At 37.6% G+C, this 22,753-nt stretch overlaps 1 long non-coding RNA gene across 1 annotated transcript; it reads right to left on the bottom strand.

Annotated features, from left to right (window-relative positions):
- Positions 1-265: 265 nt before the first annotated feature.
- On the bottom strand, positions 266-17,153 carry LOC114381816. Its single transcript, XR_003660080.1, has 4 exons — positions 16,939-17,153; positions 3,417-3,562; positions 3,243-3,292; positions 266-392 (listed from the first exon to the last, which is right to left on the bottom strand). It is a non-coding gene; the product is annotated as an uncharacterized LOC114381816 (long non-coding RNA).
- Between the last annotated feature and the right edge of the window lie 5,600 nt (positions 17,154-22,753).

The following is a 22,753-nucleotide window of genomic DNA, read 5'->3' on the forward strand; positions in this document are numbered from 1 at the left end:
CAAATCAAATATACCACAACATACTTAACCTATAACTATGAATGAAGTAAAAAAAAAAAAAGGAGTTCCCAAACTCTCCTAACGGACAATTCAAGAATCCATACCACAATTAATCCAAACTATCCATATTAATCATGGTATGGAATCTCAAACGGGAAACTAGGGTTCACTTACAATGCACATATTTTTTATGAACAATAATAGTAATTTATGGAAAAACAAACTTACAATCCAAATAAAATTCCTATTAACTTACATACCTAGATAGATGGTTGCGGTAATGGAAGCTTCAAATACTATCAGTTTTCTCGTGGGTTAACCAACAAAGTGTGAATTGTCCAATACAGAACTTGTAAATTGCAGCCACAGAAACCACAACAATGTGTAGATAGCTGTGAAGCACAACAAATTATACATCGTTTATCAGTAGCTGATGAAAATATAAATAAAATCATACATTGTTAACTCAATTGGAAAAAAACATTTATGATAATGCAAGTGCTGAACCATATACAGGGGTGCATACTTTTATGGCAGGAGATTTGTGTAACCCAAGGAATGTTGAATATTTTTAAATGTTGTATGGATTAATGAAGAAGGTTACAACTCTGGGTTATAATTGTAATACGAGAGTTGGATTGATATATTCCTTATCTCTAGAGATTGGTTCGACGCTTGGCCGGGGTGCTTAAAATGTGTAGATAGAAATGTATCAAACCATGGTTGAATTCCATTTTGAATTCACTGGTACTGGTTTCTTATTGCTCAATCTTGCCATACCATGTCTAAAGTCAAACAAAGGATGACTATGGTTGGTAGTTTCAAGTAGTTGTGTTGTTGATCTAATCATAGGATTTGGTCAGTAATTTTTTGTCTCACATTTTATGTGGTTATAGTTTTCAAGTGTGAGCAATGTTCATTAGTAAGATGAAACTGCAAATAACATGACTTGGTGTTGACTTGTTTGTGTTAGCTAATGATGCTGGATATTTACCATGTCTTTGTCATTTCTTGTTAGTTATTATAGACATAGTCAATCTGCATAATAAAGAACAGTACTAACCAAACAAAAATCAGCAGGCTTTAAAAAAGTGTATGGAAGAGAACAACGGAGAACAACTCAAATGTCATTCATAGATTGAGGCTTTCAAATCATCATGCTCACTCAAGAAACCAAACCCCTTTCTTGATTCCACTTGACGTTAGATTAAATTAGATGGTTTGATTTTCAATTGTCATTTTTGGCTTTTCCATCTTTGGCTTAAGGGGACACATCTGAACTGAACTTTGTGTCTTTCTAATGATATTCATAAGTTGTATGAATTCTTAATAAAGGCTGTCAATGAATAATATATTCTAAAGTAGTGGTTTTCTACAATTATAAATTTCAGGAGTTGAAGTTTGTATGCTTTCTACACATGGTGCTAATGGTCAAATTGCATGAAAGTACCTTAGAAGCGCTTTCATTTAATTAGAATAATTTCCAATCTTCCTAATCTTATAAATCTTCCTAGTCACTAAATGAGTGTATATTGATTGTGAGTATATTTTACAGATATTGAATATATTACCAACTTAATTTGTAAGTATTGAAATCAAAAACCAATTTACTATGTTGAACATTTGATACTCCATTACTCAAATCAACATGGTCTCAAATATGACCAGAACAAAGGACTTAAAAGATAACAATTAATGGTGCATATCCTACAGGTGGAGTGATAAATGATTTAGAAGGAATTCCAATATGAGCTGTCTTTATTGTGTTTGTTGTAGCCTTTAATTGAGGGATAGGGAATTTGATCCCAACAGCTGCTGGTAGATACATGTTGCCAGCTGATGATTGTTGAGGAAACCATTGTGGTTTAAAAATTGGTGCATTGGAGACACATGAATTGGAGGATAATAGTGGCCATATGGAAAAAAATTAGTAGGGTATGGTGGCCTGAAAATAGAAACTGACTATGGAGTCACAGATATAGAACTCTACAGGGGTGGAGTTGGGCTAGGAGACACAACCCTCAACATTTGATACAATGTGTTATGTTTTCTCTTTTAATGTTAGAGAATTTTTATTTTAATTACCATATGATTACTACAAAAATAGTAGAAAAAGAAAATGTCGAATGTGAAGACAAAGCAACCCTCCACCTATAGCCACGCATAAGTCACACCATGGGACTGTAATGTAGAAATTAAGTTATATACATCATTAAATTCGATGATTCTATGACAAAAAAGTTTTACATTAATTTATCTAAATCACTTTTACAAGATTGGAGTAAACTTTTCTTGACATCCTATACTTAGAGAGACAAATCAAAATAAAGTCATTGATTCTTTAAGTATGGTAATACAGACGAAGTCCTACAGTGATGAGCAGGTAAGTTCATTTTATATTTTTTTCCGTAGTTTTTTAATTTATATTTTTGATTTTGTTGTTGTTATTTAACTGGGGAACTCATCATTCTAGTAATTACAAATTTGTGGGATCAGGTTTGTGGATTTTTGTACTATGCTTGTATTTATACTACCTATGTTTGTCTAATAATTCCTGACTTTAGACTTTTACTTAGATTCTTTGTTGTTCCCAAACGGTGTTAGAGGACAGGGTGGGTACCACAGATGAGGTTGGGCCTTTGTCACCTGGGCCATCTAGGACTGAGAAAGACCATAGTTGTACTGGTTAGCATGTTGAAGAACAGATATATCTCCATCATTGAAGAATACAAGTTAATTATTTTTGGTCTGAAACTTGTGTTTTAGTGGACGTTTCAGTTCTAGAATGTGCAAGAGAACTAATTCCTTCTTATAATGAAATTATGCTAAGCCAGTTGTCCTGGTTTGTTATCCTTTGCAGCAGAGAAAATGATGTCACTGTCAAACCATGTCTGGTAATTAAAGTTTCTGGTATTAGAGTGTTAACAAATTCTGCATCTGATGGTTATTGTTCTCTTTCTGGAGTAACCATAACCCAACCCAGATACCTTGCATTCATTCATATATAATCCAAAACCTACAATACTATATCTAGTACACCTAAAATTAAAATTACATACACTATAAACACAAAAATGCAGGCAAACACAAATTTCCCTAAACACACAAAATAAAACAATTGTTAACATCAACATAAATAATCTTCAATCCATTCAACTGAATTTACTTAAACAACATCACCCTAATTAAAAACTATAAATGAACATGCATTAACCAGATAAAATCAACAAATACACATTGACCCGTTTGCAGCCCAGTGAAGTAGGTATCAGCTGTTGTTCGAATATCTTCCCTGCAACCACCATTACCGAACAACAACAACAACAAAACAAGGTTAAGTTATGTCAAACCCGCGACGTCTGTTGAACACTACGACAACCTTATCTTGACTAAAAGAAGGTAATTTTTTCACTAACTTGGTTTCTTTGCAGTGACTCCAATGTCCTTGTTGACAAACTACCACTCCTTAATGCAAACTAATTTGTTCACGAACTTGGAAGTTCGAGCTGGGAAGTTCCTCAACGTCGTGGGGTTGATTGGAAGGAGAAGAGGCTAGCTAGGCCTGCAGTGTCAAAGATGGTAGGGACTAAACTATATTTTTATTGTCATTTTACACTAAAATAGACTAAACTAAATCATATTTTGCAAAGTAGGGACTAAAATACTATTTTTTAAAGTTAAAAAACGCTTACAATTTTAAGGAAAAAAAATAGAGTTTACTCCATGCAAATCACATTCAATTTCTCACATTTTCAACACTTGATCATAGTTTTTCATTAATAAACATCTTCTTACCACCACTTTCATGTAGTGCCAACTTCATCGTAGATAAAAAGTATATAATACATGACAAGGATACCCATGAGAGAGTGGATACTAGTGACTCATGACTCATCTTAAGTTCTTTGCTGTTACAGAGTAGAATGAGGACTTTAAAAGAAAATTGGAGGAAAAAAGTAAAGAAATCTATAGTTAAGTAGAAGACAACCTTCGTAACTCCTATAATACAAAACATAGAGACTACAAACTTTAAAGTGGGTCTCTTAATTTCCAAATTATTTACAAAATGATTCAAATACTTAAGGCCCATCCCTATAGAGAAAGAAAAGGTGAAAGGTGACAATTAATTTTCTAACGCGAGACCTAATTAGCAGAGTATACTCACAAGGGTACCGGGTTGATATCCAATTGACCGAAACTAAGGCTATATCTTTATTTTTAACAATTTTATTCTTTTAAAAAATAGAGGTTTTACAAATTCAATCGCCCTATTACTTTCAATTTTTGAGATACTTGATATCCAACAAGATTACAAGAGCGTGGGAAAGTTAGATAGAAAGTACCTACAAGTGATATGTATAGCATTGTAGATTGTTTTCATTGGTGAAAAAGTTATATCTTTATTTATCCAGGATGTGTATAATTTTAGGTTTTGTCATTTTTTATGGGTACAGCTTCTTTCTTTAAATTCTTCTGCCAATTATCTTCACTTGTTTGTATTTATTTGTTTAGAAGCTATACCAAAAATTAGTTATGGACTTGCGGGAGTTGGTTCATGAGTCCTAAAACTCTTGCCAGGAAACTAATATTACTTGGCTAAAGGAAAACTAATATTACTCTTGACAAATTTTCCTATTGGGTAGACAAGTATCCAAAGGTTATAAGTAGTATATACTGGTTTAAGTATGACAAATTTCCTTATAACATGTCTTCAAAATTTCAAATTAACTATCTGTAATTATTCTGGTGCACAACAAGTTTCAGTTCTCAAGTAACATACAACTATATATTAGCAAAGGAAACAAATGACATTATCTACATAGGACCTAATATTAAGCATTATCAAGAAACTATTTAAAGAGTAGCAACTAAAAAATAGCTAGATAAAAGATTAAAGTGTTTTATTAAAGTTTCAAGTTTATATGTTGAAAATTACTTTTCTGTTCAAGTATGTGTCACAAATTATGGATTAGAAATTAAAAGTATACTAAATTGTTTTAACTTTCAAAACACATACAGCTAGTTCCATTTTCTTAATTTTTGCCGTCATAGTTTTTCCAAATTACATTTTATTTTTGTTGGTACAATTTTAACTTGATTCCTAATGCCATGGACTATGCAAAAAGATTAACAAGGGCATGGCATGACACAAAATTAGAAGCACCCTTTAGTAAATGAAAAATGAAATCAAAATTTTAAGCCAGTGGAAAACAGGACAACACCACGGAGTGGTCAGAAAAATGATGATCATTAGTAAGAAAAAATGCTCATAACAAAGAGGAAGGTAGGCCTTCTGTGTTGAAAATCATGAGCAGAGAATTCCAAATGGAAAAAGATAGAGTTCACAGTTCACTTCACTTATAAGTAAAAAAAAAACCTTAAACAAAGTCAAACATTTTAACTAAATTAAGTGAAGTGAACTGTGAGCTGTAAATAGAAGGGAAAATGTTGCTAAGTTTGAACACAATAGATCACTCTGTTGTTTCTATAATTGGTATATCCTTAATGTTTACCCCCAGAAGTAAAAAATAGTAGAAAAATCACTTCATGTAAACAGCACCCAGAATTTACCCCCACCCCCACTCAGAAAGCCATTTTTTTCCAACTAAATACCAAATACTAAGCATTTTTTCAAGAAAATTAGGTGGTAATTAAACTAGCTATTTTCCTTTGCGTGTGCTACTTTGTTCTCACAACATTCTTTGGTGAATTGGTGTGATGCAAAATATCCCTGTAAGCCTAATTATTTTGCCTATTATAATTAGGCAAACTCAAAATGCTACTAGAATATATGAGATTCTGGAGTTAGTAAAATACTACTAGTTTTTTTATCTTTCAAAATTCCTGTGCTTTCTCTCAGCAGTAAGATTCTTTTATTAATTAGCCACGAGTATTTGCTCTCTATCTATGCATCGCAAGAGGCTTACACGTGATCAACCATTCATGATTCATCAATACTCCTATGTTACTTAAATTCTCAAAAACGATATTTACATGTCAAAATCCTCATCTCACTTTTACATTTGACTTGTTTGGCATAAAAAAAAAATAATGTGTGTAAATGCATATTTTAAACTATTCTGTCATATAAAAAGAAAGTAGTGTAGGGGAATCTAACTTGTTAAGACTCTTAAATTAAATACTAATATATCTGGTCCATGATTGTTGAAATTCTGATACTGGGGACAGATGTCGTACAGGATGTCACGACATCACGCTTCAGAACATGCAGATTGTGTTTGACTGTATGAACAGATTAAACAAGTAAATAACACAAGAGAATTGTTAACCCAGTTCGGTGCAACCTCACCTACATCTGGGGGCTACCAAGCCAGGGAGGAAATCCACTAAAATAGTGTTAGTTCAAGGTCTAACAGCCACTGTTTACAACCTTCTCACCTAACCACTACCCGTGCGACCTCTACCTAAGAGCCACTCTTAGATATGAGAAACCCCGCTCACTCCCTCTCAAACACTCTCCCGTGTTTACAATTAAATCAGAGACACACCAGAGATCAACTTTACACACTAGAGATCAACTCTACACACTAGAGATCAACTCTACACACTAGAGATCAACTCTACACACTTAGGTCCAACACTTGATGTTAGGGTACCATCAAGGTGGCTCACAAAACACTCAAGTCCCAAAACTCACAAAATAACTTTTCAATCCCGGACTTGGTACAGAACTCGTGCAGCCTCCATGATTATATAGCAATGTGCGTTTCTGGGCTGCAACTGCTTGTGCTGGATGAGATCTATCATTTTCCTGAAAATCTGCACTTAAAGATCTAAAAGATACAGTTTGATCTTTTAGTTTTTATCTTTAATCTTTAATCCCTGAACGAACTCTTCTACTTTGAAATTCGAACTTTAATTATCTTTTAATTCGTTCCTAAAGATAGATCATCTAATCTCTTGCTAACTGCACAATAATTTGTTAAAGATATAACAGATTTATGTGTCCAGTATTTTCGGGCAAGATGTCAGGACATCGTATCCGACATCGTGGATCCTGCAGCTTCAATGCTTCATTTGACATTTTATCTTGACTTATGCATTGTGCAGCAACTCCAGTATTTTCGGGCAGGATGTCAGGACATTGTATCCGACATCGTGGATCCTGCAACTTCAATTCTTCATTTGACATTTTATCTTGCCTTGTGCATTGTGCAGCCCAATCTTATTCCTTGACATAACGTTGGACATCATGTGCAGCAACTCCAGCTTTCCTTCATTGTCTAAGTGCTTATGTTTTAACAAAATCTTAGCCAATCTTTTAAAACTCCGTAGAGCTAAGCACTAACAATCTCCCCCTTTGGCAAATTTTGTCTAAAACATACTTAGACACTCCCTGAGCAGGTACGAGCAGTTATGCAAGTGGGATCAGCAACTTTCATTATCAGAGTAATCAAGCACAGCGGAAATTCTTCAAGTTGCAAGTCGTTTCCAGGATGTCAAGACATCTCACGTGACATCAGCTATCTGCTCCCCCTGTCTCCATGCTCCTGCTGCAGCATCTTCTATCAGCTACTAGTCTTTTCCAGGATGTCAAGACATCTCATGTGACATCAGCTTTCTGCTCCCCCTGTCTTCATGCTCTTACTGCAGCATCTTCTATCAGCTACTAGTAGCTTACACCAGTCATCATCAGCAGCAGCAGTCTCCCCCTCAAAAACCATATACATACTACTTCCCCTCAAAATCATGAATCATGCATACATCGTTTCCTACTGCCATACATCGTATCAATCATGCATAATACGACTATTGCATACATAGTATCCTACTGCTCAAAAGCATGCATAATAGCAAGCATAATACTATTACTCCCCCTTTTTAGACAGAATTTGACAAAAGTAGAATGCATGAACTTAAGGTGCAAATATTACAGACCAATAACTAGTAATTGTTCAAGGGACATGCCCCTTTAGCTAGTAAAAGTAAAAAGCAAAAATAGAGGTCTGATGGTCATGGGGTGGCTTCAGAATCATCATCATCATCTGGATCTGTATCCTCTGCTGCATCTTCCTCTTCCTCAGCAGCTTCTTCTTCTTCCTCGGCTGCTTCTTCCTCTTCCTCAGCTGCTTCACCATCATCAATGCCACTTTCTGAGAGCCTTTTGATCAGCCGTTCCAGCTCCATCTTCTTCTCTGTGTTGGCTTTGATGGTTGCTTCCAGCACCTTGCATGTGTCCTTGAGTTCAGCAATCAAGGCATCCTTGGACACAGCACCTGAAGCAGCTTTCCCTGATGTCGAGACAATGTCTGGGACATGTGTCCCTTCAAACAATTTGTAATGCAGGGATAGAGGAGATTCTCTCTTCATCACAGAGTCAGTGTAGTTTAAAATATTGGGATGTTGACTCAACATAATGCCACACAATACAGTTGGGAAGGCAATGGGTAATTTGACAGCATATGATTCTGAATGCTTAACAGTTTGATCAAAAATATAGTTTCCAAAATTAAATTTGGACTTGGTTCCAACAGCATACAGAAATTTACCCAAACCTGTGGCAACAGTGGAAGTATGATTGGTGGGTACCCAGTTTGCAGCGCCAATCCTATGCAGAATTGCATACTTCACACTCAGCTTCCCTGCAGAAAGCTTCCCTTTCTTTGGCCAATGCTGGACTTGTTTGGCAGTGATTTCCTTGGCAATTTGATGCTCAGAAACAGCAATATCTATCACTCCATCAGTAGGTCTGCCCAGATATTTGTTGATCACAGCAGGGGAGAATCTAACACACTTTCCTCTGACAAATACTTTTTGATACTCATCACTCTTTCTGTTTGTTATGTCAGAGGGAATGTTGACAATGAATTCCCTGACTAGGCCTTCATAACAGTCTCCCAATTTGGTGACTGTCTTCAGTAGTCCAGCAGCCTTAATGAGGTCCATGGTCTCCTTGCAATCCAAGGCATCTCTTCCCAGTTCTCTTTCAACCGCAAGTCTGCGTTGATACACATATTTCCACTTTTCAACATTGCCAATGGAGTGGAAAGAGATGTTGTCCAATGGTGCATCAGGAACATTTCCAGGCACCTTTCTCCCAGATTTCTTGGCCCTCTTAGATGTCGAGACATCTAGTTCGACATCATCATCAGAATCGGATGAGGAAATTTCTTTCCTCTTCTTGGAGGGGATTGCAACCTTGCTCCTTCTGAATGTGGTAGGAGTGATTGGAGTGCTCTTCTTCTGGGCCATAGTTTTGATTCGTCCAGACCTCTTGATGGGGGTTTTTCCCTTTCGGCTTTGTAACCTTTCTGCAATGCCAGGTGCCAACCTGTTGGCAATGGGTTCCTCATCAGATTCTACTTCTTCAAGGTCAATGAGGTCACCTGGAGCAGGTTCTGGTGCCCGTGGTGCAGGGGTCTCCTCTGTGGCTTGATCCTCTTCCTCTGTTGATTCCTCTTTGCTGGGTGAAGAGAGGACTTCAGTATTTGGGGTGGAAGATGTTGGAACATCTTTCTCAGCATCAGGAACAGCAACATCTGGGGTGGAAGATGTTGGAACATCTTTATCAGCATCAGGAACAGAGGCGTCTTTCAAAATGCTACTCACAATACTGCGGATCTTCTTATCCATCTCCGGGTCTTCTACTACCCTAGGAGTTGTTGCAATGCTAGGGTTTTCAGAAATCTTCACTCCCTGTTGTCGTTTGGGAACCAATTTTTCAGGAACAGGGGCTTGACCAGGAATCATCTGTATGGGCTGGATATTGAATTCAGGTCGTTCCTGGTTTGATGGTGCAGAGGGTGAACCAGGAGCTGAAGTTTCTTTTGGTGAGGTAGCCATGGAGAAGCAGAGCGTTTGGAATGATTTCGTAAATCTCTGAGAGCTGTTGGGGAATGCTGAAAACGAGATTACCACGAAAATATAAGTTTGAATGAGGAATGTAGAGGGACGTGTGAAGCAACGGTCGAATTTGTTTTGCCTCAGTAGTGAACGTGCTATTAATGTTAAGTGAGATGTTTGAGCACGTTCAGATAGCAGTAGTTGCTATAATTCCTCTAGCAGGCAAATGCCCAGCTTGCCCCTCAGTTTTTCAAACTGTTTTGCATCCAATGCCTTTGTGAAAATATCTGCTATTTGTTCCTCAGTGTCAACATGCTCCAGTGTGATAACTTTATCATCAACAAGCTCTCTGATATAGTGATGTCTAATGTCAATGTGCTTGGTTCTGCTGTGTTGCACAGGATTTTTAGAAATATTAATAGCACTCAAGTTGTCACAGTATAATGTCATGACATCTTGTTCGACATTGTACTCCTTGAGCATCTGCTTCATCCAAACTAGTTGTGAACAGCTGCTTCCTGCTGCAATATACTCGGCTTCTGCAGTAGATAGGGACACACAGTTCTGCTTCTTGCTGAACCATGAAATAAGATTATTGCCCAGATAGAAGCATCCACCTGAAGTGCTTTTTCTGTCATCTGCACTTCCAGCCCAATCAGCATCACAATACCCAACCAGCATTGAATCTGAACAATGACAGTACATAATCCCATAGTCACTGGTGCCATTTACATATTTCAGAATTCTCTTTACTTGATTCAAGTGACTTATCTTGGGATTGGCTTGATATCTTGCACAAACACCTACTGCATAGGTGAGGTCAGGTCTGCTAGCTGTTAAATATAGTAAGCTCCCAATCATGCTTTTGTACAGACTTTGATCAATACTGGTGCCAGCTTCATCTTTTGACAGCTTCAAGTGAGTAGGTACAGGTGTTCTTTTATGGCTGGCATTCTCCATCCCAAACTTCTTGACAATGTTCTTTGCATACTTGCTTTGTGAGAGGAATATGGAGTCTTCCATCTGCTTCACTTGAAGTCCCAGAAAATAAGTCAGCTCTCCAACAAGACTCATCTCAAATTCAGATTGCATCTGTTGAACAAAATGTCGAAGCATCTCATTCGACATCCCTCCAAACACAATGTCATCAACATATATCTGTGCTATCATCAGGTTATCAGCATCTTGCTTGACAAAGAGAGTCTTGTCAATTCCTCCCTTCCTATACCCTTGCTGAGTAAGGAACTCTGTTAGCCTTTCATACCAAGCTCTTGGAGCTTGCTTCAATCCATAGAGAGCCTTCTTGAGCCTGTATACATGATCTGGATGAGTTGGATCTACAAATCCCTTTGGCTGCTCCACATAGGCTTCTTCATTCAGGTATCCATTCAGAAACGCGCTTTTCACATCCATCTGGTACAGCTTGAATTTGAGGATGCAAGCTACACCAAGTAACAATCTGATGGATTCAAGTCTAGCAACAGGAGCGAAAGTTTCATCAAAGTCTACACCTTCAATCTGAGTGTAGCCTTGAGCAACAAGTCTGGCCTTGTTTCTGGTTATAACACCTTCTTCATTGGTTTTGTTCTTGAAGATCCATTTGGTGCCAATCACATTAGTTCCCTCGGGTCTCGGAACTAGCTCCCAGACTTCATTCCTTTTAAATTGCTCCAATTCTTCTTGCATAGCATTGATCCAGAACTCATCAGTCAGTGCCTCTTTCACATTCTTGGGCTCAATTTTGGAGACAAAACATGAGTTGGAGACAATCTCAATCTCCCTTGATCTTGTAGTGACTCCTCTGTTTGGATCTCCTATAATCAGCTCCTTGGGGTGCATCTTCTGGATTCTAATGGAGGGTCTCTTGTCAGGTTGGTTGATGTATGATTCATCTGTAGCAGAATCAGAGTTTTCTGCATTTTCTGCACTTTTAGCTGTATCTGCTACATTGTCTCCCGATGTTCTGACATCTTCTTCGACATCCTTCTTTCTTGCTGGAGTTAGATCATCAACAACCACATTGATGGATTCCATCACAGTTCTGGTTCTGGAATTGAATACTCTATATGCTCTGCTGTTTGTAGAGTATCCCAGGAATATTCCTGCATCACTCTTGGGATCCATCTTTCTCCTTTGCTCTCTATCTGCCAAAATGTAACATGGACTTCCAAAGATGTGGAAGTGCTTAACAGTTGGCTTCCTCCCTTTCCAGATTTCATACAGTGTGGTTGGAGTCCCTCTTCTAAGTGTGACTCTGTTGTGGATGTAGCATGCTGTGTTCATGGCTTCAGCCCAGAGATTATAGGGAAGTTCTTTGGCATGGAGCATGACCCTAGCAGCTTCTTGCAAAGTCCTGTTTTTCCTTTCAACTATGCCATTTTGTTGTGGTGTAATGGCTGCAGAGAACTCATGAGCGATGCCTTCAGATGTGCAGAATTCAGTGAACCTGCTGTTTTCAAACTCTCTGCCATGGTCACTCCTGATTCTCTTGATGACACAGTCCTTTTCTCTTTGAAGTCTTAGACTCAACTCCTTGAATACTTCAAAGGTGTCTGATTTCTCTCTGATAAAGTTGACCCAGGTAAATCTGGAGAAATCATCCACAACAACATAGGCATACCTCTTTCCTCCAAGGCTTTCAACTTGCATAGGCCCCATCAAGTCCATGTGAAGTAGTTCCAGCACCCTGGAAGTGGTCTGATGTTGAAGCTTCTGGTGGGACATCTTGACTTGCTTTCCAATCTGACATTCACCACAGATTCTGCCTTCTTCTATTTTCAGATTGGGAATGCCTCTAACAGCACCTTTGTCAATGATTTTCTTCATGCCTCTTAAGTGCAGATGTCCAAATCTTTGATGCCATATTCTGACTTCATCTTCTTTGGAGGATAGACATGTGGAGGAGTAACTGGTTTCTTGAGGTGTCCATAGGTAACAGTTGTCCTTTGATCTGCTGCCCTTCATTAGAACTTCACTCTTCTCATTTGTCACCAAGCATTCTGACTTTGTGAAGTTTACATTGAATCCTTCATCACACAACTGACTGATGCTGATCAGGTTTGCAGTCAGTCCCTTCACCAGCAGTACTTTGTTCAGACTAGGAAGTCCATCATGAACTAGCTTTCCCATTCCAATGATCTTTCCTTTAGAGCCATCTCCAAATGTCACATAGCTGGTGGAGCAGGGCTCAATGTTCACCAGGAATTCTTTAACTCCTGTCATGTGTCTGGAACAGCCGCTATCTAGGTACCAATCTTCCTTAGCTGATGCTCTAAGTGAAGTATGAACAACAAGACTGACAATCTTGTGTTTTGGAACCCACATCATCTTCTTTCTGCTGTTGCTACTTTGAGTTCCATGATGTGGATGGCCATGTAGATGATAGCAAAAGGGCTTTATGTGACCATACTTGCCACAGTAGTGACACCTCCACTTCTTTCTTTTACTTCTTTTACTCTTTTTCTGCTGCGTTCCATGATGTCGAGACCGATGTTGTGACATCGTGGCTCCAGTGTTGTTTTTGGCAGGAACAAATTCTGTCTTGGTTATTCTGCCAGCAGATTTAAACCCAAGTCCTCTCTGGTTTCCAACATTCTTCCCAAGCTGTAGCACTTCATCAAGCATATCTGAGCCTTTATTCAGCATCTTTATTGATTTTGTCATGTTTTCCAGTTCGGAGTTCAGAAAACCAACTTCTCCTTTAAGCTCAGAGATCTCCTCTTCATGTGCCTCCTTCTCAGCCTCCAGATCTGCAATGACCTTCTTCAGTTGTGCTTCTTGCTGAAGGATCTTCTCACTTTTGATGCATAGTTTTCTATAGGATATAGCAAGCTCATCAAAAGTGATTTCACTATCTGTATCACTTGAATCTTCAGCAGATTCAAATCTCCCAGTGAGTGCATTTACATCTCTGTCAGAATCACTTTCTTGTTCACTCTCTGTATCATCAGACCGACATACAGAAAGTCCTTTCCTCTGCTTCTTGAGATGAGTGGGACATTCAACTATGATGTGTCCATAGCCTTCACACCCATGGCATTGAATTCCTTTGCTGTGACTGGGCTTTTCATCTGACCTTTTCTGGTATTTGCTACCTTTCCTGATGTCGAAAGGGATGTTCTGGACATGTGGTTTCTGCCTCCTGTCCATTCTGTTCAGCACTTTGTTGAACTGCTTTCCAAGGAGCACAACTGCCTTAGTCAGACATTCATCAGTATCCAGGTCATACTCATCTTCTTCTCCTTCATCATTGGACACGAACGCCAAGTTCTTGCTCTTCTTTTCAGCCCTATCCGAGAGTCCTAGCTCAAAGGTTTGAAGGGAACCAATGAGTTCATCTACTCTCATGTTGCAAATGTCTTGGGCCTCCTCTATTGCAGTGACTTTCATGTCAAATCTCTTAGGCAAGGATCTGAGGATCTTTCTCACCAGCTTTTCATCTGTCATTCTCTCTCCCAAGGCAGTGCAAGCATTGGCAATTTCAAGAATGTTCATGTGGAAGTCATGAATACATTCTTCCTCCTTCATCTTCAGATTTTCGAATTTTGTAGCCAAGAGTTGCAATCTGGACATCTTCACTTTGGAGGTTCCTTCATGAGTGGTTTTCAGGATCTCCCATGCATCTTTGGCCACTGTGCATGTGTTGATCAGTCTGAAGATATTCTTGTCAACTCCATTGAATAGAGCATTCAAAGCTTTGGAGTTTCCAAGTGCCAATTCGTCTTCTTCTTTAGTCCAGTCTTCTTCTGGCTTCAATTCATTAGAGGGCTTTCCTTCTGTGTCCAGCATCTTGGGATGTTCCCAGCCTTTGATGACAGCTTTCCAGGTTCTGCTATCCAGTGATTTGAGGAAGGCCACCATTCTTGCTTTCCAGTATTCATAGTTGGTTCCATCAAGAATTGGTGGTCTGTTCACTGGTCCTCCTTCTTTCTCCATGTTCATCAGAATTTATCTCCCTAGGTCTCACTCAGTGATTTCGAGTGCCCGCTCTGATACCAATTGAAATTCTGATACTGGGGACAGATGTCGTACAGGATGTCACGACATCACGCTTCAGAACATGCAGATTGTGTTTGACTGTATGAACAGATTAAACAAGTAAATAACACAAGAGAATTGTTAACCCAGTTCGGTGCAACCTCACCTACATCTGGGGGCTACCAAGCCAGGGAGGAAATCCACTAAAATAGTGTTAGTTCAAGGTCTAACAGCCACTGTTTACAACCTTCTCACCTAACCACTACCCGTGCGACCTCTACCTAAGAGCCACTCTTAGATATGAGAAACCCCGCTCACTCCCTCTCAAACACTCTCCCGTGTTTACAATTAAATCAGAGACACACCAGAGATCAACTCTGAACAAAAGAGATCAACTCTACACACTAGAGATCAACTCTACACACTAGAGATCAACTCTACACACTAGAGATCAACTCTACACACTTAGGTCCAACACTTGATGTTAGGGTACCATCAAGGTGGCTCACAAAACACTCAAGTCCCAAAACTCACAAAATAACTTTTCAATCCCGGACTTGGTACAGAACTCGTGCAGCCTCCATGATTATATAGCAATGTGCGTTTCTGGGCTGCAACTGCTTGTGCTGGATGAGATCTATCATTTTCCTGAAAATCTGCACTTAAAGATCTAAAAGATACAGTTTGATCTTTTAGTTTTTATCTTTAATCTTTAATCCCTGAACGAACTCTTCTACTTTGAAATTCGAACTTTAATTATCTTTTAATTCGTTCCTAAAGATAGATCATCTAATCTCTTGCTAACTGCACAATAATCTGTTAAAGATATAACAGATTTATGTGTCCAGTATTTTCGGGCAAGATGTCAGGACATCGTATCCGACATCGTGGATCCTGCAGCTTCAATGCTTCATTTGACATTTTATCTTGACTTATGCATTGTGCAGCAACTCCAGTATTTTCGGGCAGGATGTCAGGACATTGTATCCGACATCGTGGATCCTGCAACTTCAATTCTTCATTTGACATTTTATCTTGCCTTGTGCATTGTGCAGCCCGATCTTATTCCTTGACATAACGTTGGACATCATGTGCAGCAACTCCAGCTTTCCTTCATTGTCTAAGTGCTTATGTTTTAACAAAATCTTAGCCAATCTTTTAAAACTCCGTAGAGCTAAGCACTAACAATTGTAATTAACGTGGCTTCCCTCAGCCTATAAATGCAAGTCTATCTGCATCAGTCCCAAGCAAAACACATATTTAGAGCACTCTTATCCTCTCAATTTGAAATGCCTATTACCAACAACATTTCTCACACTATGACAAACAACAGGTTTTCAGGAATGATAGAAACAGTAGCAATGTGTAAGCAACTTTGCATTGGCGGTTCTGCACTTGGACTATTTACGAAAATTATCGAGAAAGTTCTATTTGCTCTATTTACTTGCATTTTGGCACTAGGTAAATATGCATTTAATTTCCTTCCTCTTAATTTGTTATTAGCATTCTCATGAATTTGGCTTTGTCCTGAGAAGTCACTTGTACTTCACTAAGCATTGGATATGATGCTGCACATTGGTTTTTTTAAAAAACACTGCTATCGCTAAACAATATACAGTGAAATGTGAGCTGTAAATAGAAAAGAAATTGTTGCTAAGTTTGAACACAATAGATCACTCTGTTGTTTCTATAATTGGTATATCCTTAATGTTTACCCCCAGAAGTAAAAAATAGTAGCAGAATCACTTCGTGTAAACAACACCCAGAATTTACCCCCTCCCGCACTCAGAAAGCCATTTTTTTCAATTAAATACCAAATACTAAGCATTTTATTTTATCTTCGTACAATAGGTTTACTAGACCACACAGTGGGGAAGGTAACTAAAAGCCCGCCCAAAAAGCATGAAAATGGGAACACAAACTGAAGCAGATATATCAAATAACAAATGCAAAAGCAGGTATTGCAATATCAGATCTCAGCGCATAAAAAAGAGGAAAACTTGAAAACATGACAAGCACAAAGAGCAGAGTTTCATGAAGAGGGACATTACCCTTCCTATTTGAGAAACCATATCAACCCACAATTTCCAATTTTTTGGGTTTACTAATAAGCCAAAAGTAAGACCATGTACTTCAGAAACCATGGACTTCACTAACCTCGTTTATGTGAAATGAGCTCAATCTCTTTCTTCACGAAATGTTAGGTTGAGTAGGGAAGTTGGAGTTGTGAAGTCCACCTTGTCCACTTCAATGGAAGAACAACAGGTAGGGTGTTGCAATGTAAGGGATTCAGGTGTGTCAAACGGGTTCATAAAGCTGTGGGCGCAAGGCTAGGGTTCATAAGCAAAACGGACCGAGAGTGCGTGTTTTGCTTTTTTAACAATTATGACGGGTTTTTGACTAAAATCGGCGTAAATTTTATAAAACATAACATTCTAAGGCGGTTTTCAAAAACCGCCTTAGAATGTGTGTCGTAAAATACAATTTCTTTCACAATAATTACAAAAATGCCACCGTATCAATATCTAAAGCAGTTTCTCTACGACCGACATAGATTACATGTCGTAAAAAGCCTTTTTTTAGTAGTGTGTATAATAAAAACGACTAGAATTTTATTATTTCACTAGATAAGGCGGAATACATGAATTATATGACGCTATTTGATATGATTAAAAATTAAAATTTTAAAAACATTATTAAATCTAAATCTTCTTTAATGATTTTTTCAACATCATTTTTAGTCTTCATTTTTTCTTTTTTTTCCCTATCTAAAAACTATGTCATCTATCATTCTAACTAATGTCTCTTGGGATCTTATTTGTACATATCTAAATCACATTAATTTATATCAATCTTTTCTCATATGAAATCATTATGTATTTTATATTTTGTTGTATCATCACAAATTTATCTTTAACATTCTTATTTCTGTTAGATTAAAATTTTTAACTTACAATATTGCAAACTATAAAATGAAAAACATGTCATTATACCTCCAGTAATTGCCATGAAAGAACTAGCTTGTTTTGGTTCTTTCAAGCTCTCACTCTCTCTCTATAGATGATATATGGTGTATCAGATGAAATTAGAAGAGGTGAGCTCAGGGACCGAATACATGTGCTATACATAGGCATTCTACCATCAAGAATGAATTTAATAGTCATTACCGCTCATTAGTGGTCATTACCACCCATTAGTAGCCATTCAATTTGGCTTCTCAATTCCAAAACTGATGGAACTTTTCATTTTCCAAAACGTACAAACCAAATTATTACATTCTCCCACTTGGTCTAAACATTTTGACTTAATAATTAAAATAAGTCAATGCTCAATCTTCTTAAGAAATGAATATACGAATCATAGTGATAGTTCCTCTTATAACGAGTAATATCATCCATGTATTACAATATGCTCAATTTCCCAAGCAACATACTCAAAGTGGTAATAAAACTTAATGAATAAATCCAATGTTTATTCTTAGTCCAAAACATATTTTTTCTCAAATAGATCAATGTGCACCTGAATATGAAAAAATATCACAATATAAAAGTTTCAATTTTAACCTGTACGTATACAATCATAAGGTGGAACCAAGTCCCATTCTTTCTACATGATCCTTGAATTAAACGATGACATGCCCTTAGTTAAAGGATCAACGATCATCAACTTAGTGCTTATATGCTCAATGACCATTTTCTTGTCTTTTACTCTTTCTCTAATGGCTAAATACTTAATGTCGATGTGCTTACTTCGACTTTCGATTTTGTTATTCTTAGCTATAAAGATAGCAGTTGAATTATCGCAGAAAATTCTCAAAGGCCTTGAAATAGTACTAACTATCTTTAGCCTAGAAATGAAACTCTTAAGTCATACACCATGTGATGTAGCCTCAAAACAAGAGACAAAATCAACTTCCATGGTAGAAGTTGTAGTCAAAGTCTTTTTAACACTCCTCCATGAAATAGCTCCACCAGCCATCATGAAAATATACTTAGATGTTGATTTGCGAGAGTCAACACAGTCAGCAAAGTCCGAGTCTGAATAATCAATCACATCTAGATTATCTGTTTGTCTATACATAAACATGTAATCTTTGGTCCCCTGAAGGTACCTCATCACTTTCTTAGTAGCTCTCCAGTGGCCAATACATGGATTACTCTGATATCTTCCTAACATTCCAATTGCAAAAGCAATGTCAGGCCTTGTGCACACTTGAGCATACATGAGGCTTCCAACAACTGAAGCATAAGGAATGTTTTTCTTCTGTTCCCTCTCAAAGTCATTCTTTGGGCATTGGTTCAAATTAAACCTATCACCCTTCACAATGGGAGCAACACTTGGTGAACAATCTTTCATCTAAAATCTCTCCAAAATTTTGTTAATATAGGTTTCTTGTGGTAGACCTAAAATACCTCGAGGTCTATCTATATGAATCTTAATGCCGATGACATAAGATGCATCACCCATATCCTTCATGTCAAAATTCTTAGAGATAAATTGTTTCACCTCATGTAGCAAATCCCGATCATTGGCTGCAACTAAAATATCATCTACATATAAAACAAGAAAACATATTTTACTTTCATTGACCTTGTGATATATGCATTGATCCATGGGGTTTTCATCAAAACCAAATGAAGAAATTATCCCATGAAACGCAAGGTACCACTGACGGCAGGCTTGTTTTAAACCATATATAGATTTATTAAGCTTGCAAACCAAATGCTCACCACTACTAGAGGAGAAGCCTTCAGGTTGTTTCATATAAACCTCATCCTCTAAATCACCATTAAGAAATGTTGTTTTCACATCCATTTGTTGCAACTCAAGGTGAAAATGAACAACTAATGCCAAAATAATATGAAGAGAATCTTTCGTAGATACAGGAGAAAAAGTCTCTGTGTAGTCGATTCCTTCTTTTTGAGTAAATCCCTTAGCAACGAGTCTTGCCTTGTATCTCTCAATGTTGCCTAATGAATTCCTTTTGGTCTTAAAGACCCATTTACAACCAATGGTCTTTGCCCCATTAAGCAACTCTACAAGGTTCCAAACTTCGTTACTCTGCATGGAATTTGTAATGACCTGCCTCGTCGCTACGATATCATCACTCTAAACCGTGAGAATTTCAACTTTTAAATGAAAACTCTGTTAATTTGCTTATGAAAAATTAAGTAAATTTTTTCACGATATACATTCCCAAACATCGCACCATTACTTAAATGAATACATATATATATATATATATATATATATATATATATATATATAGGCATAGTAACTCAGTACACATCATTCATATAATGAAAAGTAAATTTGTTCATACATATACTTAAATCTATGATTTACATTCAAAAAAAGAATTATGTAACCAGCCACGAAGGAGTTTATTAACAAAACATAACTCTTTCCCAAAATAATCCCAACATCATCACATCGGCTCGGCGGCTCCACAAAAGAATCTCACTTCTCGTACTCTACTGCTGTCATTCTGCTCCCACGAACAAAGGTTCACGATCATCACAGGTACCAACAACACGGTACAAAAAGTGTGAGGGATGAGTTTATTATAAAAGAAGTTAATACAAAAATCAAATAATCATAATTATTAAGAAAATATTATCAAATACCATAAACATACGCAAACATTCGTTAGTCCAACATACACTCAACAAGTAGTCGTCATTCGTTCATAGTTCCAATCAATCATGCTCAGTATGATGCATGCACCTGACCTCAACTCTCAAATGCAACACGATATCATCCCCAAGGAAATAGCCTAAGCATGTCGACACAACACTCTCACTTAGGAAAACTAGGCAGTAAGTGTCGAGGTCACCCTGTCATGCACAAGCAACTCCCCCCCCCCCTCACGGTGATCAGCCTGAGTCTCAAGGGAGTTCCAAACTGAGTGACATGCCCCCAAGTACAAGTATTCCTCCTCATGAGAAACTACAAGTACTTACTGACAAAGTTTATACTATTTCCATGTCATATGAAGTATGAAACATGGGCACCATCAATGCATTGATCGTGGATAATTAAAGATTCTAAGCCATCTCCCTCTAGAGATTCTTAAAACTCTTTAACCACTATATTTCCCCCACCAGGGATATCCAACAAGGTCACTGCACCCCCCATGTACATATACAACATACAACGTATGAAACATGGGCACCATTAATGCACTAACCGTGGATAATTAAATATTCTAAGTCATGCCCCTTCGGAGATGCTTAAAACTCTTTAACCATTCTTTTTCCCCCACCAGGGATATCCAACAAGGTCACTACACCCTCATGTACATACACAACATACATCATCACAATGAAATTTTTAATAACATCAACATCTTACCTCAATATTATTATCTACATCAACATTGCCTTATCTCATTTCAATGACATTATCAATAACAACATCATATCATATTAACATAATCATCAATAACAACATCAACGCATATCAACATAATCATCAATAACAACATCATCTCACATCAATTAATATCCTCAATAATAGTATCATTAGTCAGTCGCATTCTGCATATACATACATGTCAGTTCATGACTGAGATTCACACTCCTTAGGTCTTCAGACCATACAAGTCTAATAGAAACAATAATGTTATTCATCAATAATAGATGTATCGCATTCCATTAGTCAAAACATTGTTTTCTTGAAAACCAGCATGCAACAGGGATAGACATACATCCCCATAGTTAGATTCCCTGACCCCCAACTATGGTATTAAAAACTATAAATGGTAATAAACTCCCCTCACCTATTGTGAGTTCTCCGTCAGTTCCACTTTGCATCGCTCAGAGGTCTCTCTCGTTCACGCTCGTCAGTCTAAAGGCAAGGTTCTATATACCAAATTGAACGAAATTTAGTATAGATTTCAAAAACAAGGTTAATAGCAATATTTGGAGTCAAATACCCCTGTTAAAACATAAAAGGTTGAGGGGTATTTCGGATTCTACTAAAATGAGACGTCATTTTGAAATTCTGCTCACACCAATATGACTGGGGTTCAGTAAAGGTCATAAAAACAACATCAATGTTATAAAAAGATAACCTTTACAATATCTCATTTTCAAGGCTTTTTCAAAGGAAGTGTAAAAATACCCTATTACAGTACCCAAAACACGAGAGATACTAAGAGAAACTCAAACTAACTAGGAGAAAGACTTAGAACTCAAGATTACCTCAAAGAAGTTACGAAATGAAGGATTGGGGAAATTTTTCTCCATCGAATCCTTGAGGAGGATTCTAAGGATTTCGCTCCGATTACAATGTTCTTCTTGGTGTGGAGGTTCGGCGGAAAGCAACAGCGGCTCGTGGTGGCCACCAGTGGTCAGTGGTGGTGGAGGAGGAGCTTGGGGGTGTTGGGGGAGGGTTTAGGGGAAGAGGAGGAGGAAGAAAATGGCTCTTTTACGCTGTTGGACGAAATTTTACTGCTTTGGTAAAAAAATCATATCTCATAGTCGATAATATTATATTTCAAATCCCAACGGTCAGATTGTGGGGAATGGTCTTATTAACATCCAGACAAAGGTGCAAGACGATCCAACGGTTAACGAATCCAGGATTGCGATTTTACTGAAATAGGATTAGGTAAAATTTGAAATCTCATAATTTCAACTTAGCTCAACAAAACTTCACATAACTCAACATCCACATCGAGAAATTCACACATGACTAATTCAAGCCATACCTCAACTCATTTCAAGTCAACCATGTAATCAAATAACACAATAAATATAATTAAACATCGATTTATAATTTGCAATATTTCAGGGTGTTACAACTCTCCCACCCTTTTAGAAATTTCGTCCCTGAAATTTACCTAACTCAAACAAGGATGGATAGGCTACTCACATCTGACCCTCTAATTCCCATGTGGCATCTTCTCCTGATGCACCTCCCTAGATCACCTTGACCACCGGAATCTCCTTCCATTTAGGTGCTTTGT

Source organism: Glycine soja, chromosome 13 (genome assembly GCF_004193775.1).
Source record: "Glycine soja cultivar W05 chromosome 13, ASM419377v2, whole genome shotgun sequence".
NCBI lineage: Eukaryota > Viridiplantae > Streptophyta > Magnoliopsida > Fabales > Fabaceae > Glycine > Glycine soja.